The sequence below is a fragment of the Prosopis cineraria genome, unplaced genomic scaffold (assembly GCF_029017545.1).
Source record: "Prosopis cineraria cultivar Desert tree isolate PC_DT_omini unplaced genomic scaffold, ASM2901754v1 PC4, whole genome shotgun sequence".
Classification (NCBI taxonomy): Eukaryota; Viridiplantae; Streptophyta; class Magnoliopsida; order Fabales; family Fabaceae; genus Prosopis; species Prosopis cineraria.
The window spans coordinates 34,231,059-34,237,058 of NW_026555335.1; positions in this window are offsets into that span (position 1 = coordinate 34,231,059).

Here is a 6,000-nt window from a genome sequence, read left to right on the forward strand (position 1 = left end):
TGGGGATAACAAGTCCTCGTAGATGCAGTGATTCTCAATTTCTATAATAAATGAAGATTTTTGTAAATAATCATATAATACACAATTTAAAAGATTAATTAACCAAATTAATGCATTTAAATTGTAACCACATTTACCAATTATATGTTTTAGTCATGTGAGGTTTTTGAATCTCCATAAACTTTTAAGATAATCGTATTATCGTATGATTCAATAAAATTCTGCAGATATAACGATTAAGTTTTTTTAAAATATATATATATATATATATTATATTAAGGATGTATTTAAATAAATTTAATTCCTTTATCGCGAGAGATTTTAGAATCTCCATAGATATTTAGGATAATCATATTACCGTATATGCCAATAAGGCTTTGTAGGTATAATGATTAAGAGTCTTTAAAACATATTTATATACACACACTTAAAATATATTATTAACACTTAAAAATATACTTAATAATATAAATAAATAAATTAAATTTCTAAATTCTTTTATCGTGTGAGATTTCAGAATCTCTGTAGATAGTTAAAATAATTGCATTACCGTATAAACCAATAAGGCTCTACAGGTATAGCAATTAAAATTTTCAATCATAAAACATAAAAGAATAATAATTTTAAACCCTTTCCTTTCTTTATTAAAAATTCAAAAATGTAGAAAATAATTAAAATTATATTACCTTTTGCAATTTAAAACACACATATCAAAATTTTAGAAATTATTTTATTTGCAAAATGGTGAATTATTTCTAATTAATTTCTCTTCAAAAAAATATTTTCACCAACAAACTTTTAAGCCCGAACTACGTGAATTTTGATCCCCATCACAGGGTACGTAGGCCTCAGAGTCAAATTTTGAGTCAAATCCGTCCTCCCTCATAAATAAATAAATATTTCTCACTTAATTCTTATCATTTTTATCAAACACATGAATATAAAAGGGATAATTAAAATAATTATAAAACCATATTAATAGAGCACAACAAACTTCAGGTAACCGTTCTGATGAACGGGTGTTGTGGGGTGCCTAACACCTTCTCTATACTCAACCAACTCCTGAACCTATTCTTTGATTTCGCAAACCATCCTTATCCTCCCTTTAATCAGCTTTCCAAGATTTACCTCAAAATCTTGGTGGCGACTCCTTGTTCCGTTCGGTTCCAGCCGCAAAGGTCAGGACCTCCACTCGCGCGTCGTCCATGTTGCATTTTTTCGGGTGCGACAATATGGATAATGAAATAGTGTTATTTAAGTGTTTGTGTTCAATAGAATTAATAAAGTGTGTTGGGAGAATTTTTGGGGCTAAATCAAGGTTTTAAATATTATGGGTACCCAAATTATGTTATAAATGAGATGATTAGTGTGCGGATTGACAATTAAAGTTTTATATAACCAAATCGTCTAATCTTTCTATTTATGTGTTTGGATGGTTTTGTGAATATCTTTGAACTATTGTTCTTATTTTGAACTAGCATAGTATTAATATGAAATGCTTATGATTTAGAAATGATGTGAAGTGGAATGGAAAATTTATATTTCAATGTTATGGTTTTTAAAGGAAAAATACTATTTTAAAGTATAATTATTTGTGAAATCATGTTTAAGTAGAAATGAATGTTCCAGTGAAAGTTATATGTTATGATTATGTGTTAGGGCATTAAGCATGTTTGACATAACCATTGTGAAAGGGTAAGAGTTTAACCTAATATGTTGTTGAGGATATTGTTTGGAAATCTATATAGTACACTAGTACTGTGGAGGCTCTAATACTCAATTTTATATTGTTTAGAAGTCTCAATACTATATGAGGTAGATTAGGCATCGACACTGCTAGTATTTATGGATAGGGAAAAGTTGTGGTCTATAGTAGGCGAAGGTGCTCTTGGCTGAGGCTGCTTCCTACTAATGGTAAGCTTGACCTAATCCAGTCATATGGACTTGGTCCTATCGATTTGGCAACCCATAGATTCAGTCAAAAAACATAAAAAGGATATAAGGTAGTGTGTCGATCATGCATATCATACTATAACTCTATGTGTGGATATATGATTTGTTATGTATTTTTATACCACTTCACATACACACTATCTATTCTCACACATGAGTAGTTTGATTAGACTATTTGGTTATTGAGTCCTCAACTCACTCTGTAGTTATATTTTACAAGTGAAGGCTCTAATAGGGGTAAGGGAAAGGAAGGTGAGATCGAGTATCGGGGGGACTAACTAGTAATTGTATAGTCCCTTTAACTTATTTTAGTTTGTAACGAAAAATGTATGCATATGTCAACGTAAGAAAAACATGTCATTTTGCAAGCGCTTGCACGGTTTTTGTTGTTAATTATGGGTATCTCAGCTTGAAATGTTTTATCCATTTCGTGATGGCTATAAGAGGTTAAGAGACTAATACAAGTTTTAGTTTTGTGGTAATTCACATCGATTATGTATGATTGTTACCCTTTATGGAATTTATATTAATTATGAGGTTTTAGTGGCTAAATTTTGTTTGGACTGTTGTTGCAATGTTTTGTACAAATTGTTTGTGGATTATTTGAATTGGTTCAAGTAGTTCTATAGTTGTTGGCACTTGATTTAGGAGATTGGATATTTTGGTAGTGGTTTTGGAAAGAAAAGGTACCATTTTAGGTTTAGATATTCAAATCTCATTTGGCTTAGTATCTGGGAGTGAGACTAGTGCTAATAACTAGGTGGCTCAAAGAGTTACGCGTGGACACTTGAATCACTTGAATCGAATGTTGAACAGTAAAATGGCATGCTTTGAAAATTATCCTAGAGAGTTGTCATGGCAGTAGTTGCGCGCCACAGCACGAGGCACAAAGAGGGACATTTTCCTTTGTGTAGTCCGCCGCGACGAACAACACACTACCTCATAGCGCACTATGCCCCTGTTGATGAAAATCTTTCTTTTTTGCTTATTAATTAATGTGGTGGATTTTTTCATGCTCTTGTTGTCTTATTTAATTGGTTTTAAAACTTTAGTTTGAGCTCAAACAATCTCTCATAAAGAGTTTTTCTTGGAATCTCGACTTTTTAAATACTTTTAACTATTGTGTTATGATAACCATTTTAATGGGATTTAAATACCTTGGTTATCATATTAGTGTTTCATGTTTGGTGTTCTGTGTGCTTGGTAATATTAGGAATCACATTACAAATGGGATTAAGGATATGCAATTGGTCTTCCCTTATATGCAATCTTATTAATGGAATGCAATCATCTTTTATTGAATGAAAATGCTTCCAACGCATATGTAGAAGGTCTCCTATATGTGCAGTAAGCTTGTCTCATATGTAGAAGTCTTTCATGTATGCAAGTAATCAGTAGCCATATGCAATGGATGTTCCTAAAAGGGCCATTTTCTTACGGGTGCATATGACTTGGAGGATATGCAATTGGTCTCCCCTTGTATGTAGATATCTTCAATGGGAAGCAATTATCTTGTAAAAAATAATTATTCTAAAAATTTACTCATTTTTTATGAAAATACTTATGGATATTCTAAAAATATATATAGATATTTTGAAAATGCAAATGATTATTCTGAAAATTTACTCGTTTTTCATGAAAATACATATGATATTTTAAAAACACATGGATATTCTAAAAATTTTCTCATTTTTCATGAAAATACCTATGGATATTCTAACAACCCATATGGATATTTTGAAAATGCAAATGGTTATTATAAAAATTTTCTTATTTTTCATGAAAACATATATGGATATTCTGATCATTTCCTCATTTTTCATGAAAACATCTATAGATATTCTAAAAATACATATGGATATTCTGAAAACACAAATGACTATTCTAAAAATTTTCTCATTTTTCATGAAAACATATATGGATATTTTGAAATCATATATGGATGTTCTAAAAATATCCTTATCTTTTATGAAAATACCTATGGATATTTTGAAAAAGCATATGAATATTTTGAAAACACAAATGGTTATTTTGAAAACTATCTCATTTTTCATGAAAATGCATATGGATATTCTAAAAATGCATATGGATATTATGAGAATTTCCTCATTTTTCATGAAAACACTTATGAATATTTTGAAAACGCATATGGATGTTATGAAAATTTTATCATTTCTCTCCAACAAGTCATTCTTTTACTTTAATTGGATGATAATTCTTCAATAGGAACCCTTGCAACTTGGTGAAGACCAATAATTATAAATGTTCTCTTTTGTATATCTCATAAATTACGACGCAACAAATTACATCTGCAATTTTGACACTAACTACAAACAGTTCCAAAAATAGATACATAAATATAATTAAGAATACTAATCTATACTCTAGTTGCCTAGATTTGTGATTGAGCAAGAAAGTGATCAATTTGAAAGCTAAGTGTAAGCCATATTTGCTCAATTGTAGATGATGACAAAAGGACTAAAATTACAAGAATGCATTCTCTAATAATACATCTCTTTGTATTTTCTTATCATATTATTGCTATCTGAAAATTCAGGGGATGGAACACTACTACTTGGATCTATAAATTCAACCACAAGTTCATTTACAACTTACTGGTAGAATAAACTACAATCTTCAGATACATTAAATTAAGGATTGCCTCAGTAAGTCATATCATTACAATACACAAATGGTGCCTCTTCTACAATTAAACAAGTCAATTGGTATTCCAATTGACAAATAAGACAACCTAAAACAATAATTTCTATTAGCATGTTAGAGCAGCTATTGCTAATCTCTTGCTCCTCTTCTTGTGCAACAAGGCCTTTTTTATTGCTCCAATTATTTTTTTTAGTACCATAGCTCCCAATCCTCTTTGTTAGTTTGTGCTTCAAATGGCTATTTGCAAACAATTCCCATGTGCTTTGGAAGAAGCAACATCTCATCATCTTCGTTAAAGACTTTTGTAACCCTTGGCTTTTTACTTCCCAAAAACTTGTGTTGATAATAAGCATGCTTATTTTCATTAGAATGATCATTACACTATGGATGTGGAAATATTTCCAACCACTAATTATCAATCTTGATATATGAGGAAAAACAAAATTAACAAAATAGATGGTGAGCCATCATATACAAAAATGAGAAAACAAATTAGAGAAAGTGGTATGCTTGAAATTCATTTTGATCACATCAATTCTTAAGATGCCAAGATACTACTTCCTCTCTTCAAGGGCCATAAGGGCATTTGTAGCCTTATCCATATGAGCAATGCATACAAAATCTCTCATTTTTGCAAGGGAGGCACCCATACTTGCTCATCCTAGTCCCTCACAGTAGTCTTCCACATCAGGAAAATAATCAGGAAAACATGTTATTTAATTTTGCTTGCTCCAATATAAAAAATATAGAAGAGATCCAGATAAGTGTCAGATTCAAACAAGAATGGATAGATATAGTAAACTCAGAGAATGGGAAAAGCAATGCAAAAAAAAATATATCACAAGCATAATGGGTAACACATGATCAAATCCATGATAAACCCACCCAAACATGTGCATAAGTGTATGGGTTCACAATCACATGCACACATATATATAGCCAAGCTGGAACACCCTAAAATTTTCAAACTAATTTTTCACAAATTATTAGTTCAATAAATTATTTTTACATCATTGAACCCTTATCATGTTAGAAAAATTTCTACCATGATAATAAATAATAAAACTTCTTTTCAAAACTCTACTATGGTAGAAAAGAGTTTATCATGCAAATAAAATAATTTACAAATAGCCTACCATAATAGAAAGAATTTAATATAATGAATAAGCTCTACCATGATAATTGAAAATACATGTATAATAAAATTTTACCTAATGAAAAATAATGTAAAACAATTTATATCAAACAAAATAATAATTTTTAAATCAGCATTTGGTGCAAAGCCTATCTTAAGGTAGAAGAATCTCAAACAATTTCTAAATACAAATTTTTAATGTTGTTATGTGAACCAAACGTACATTCAAGACAATATACCACAAGTCT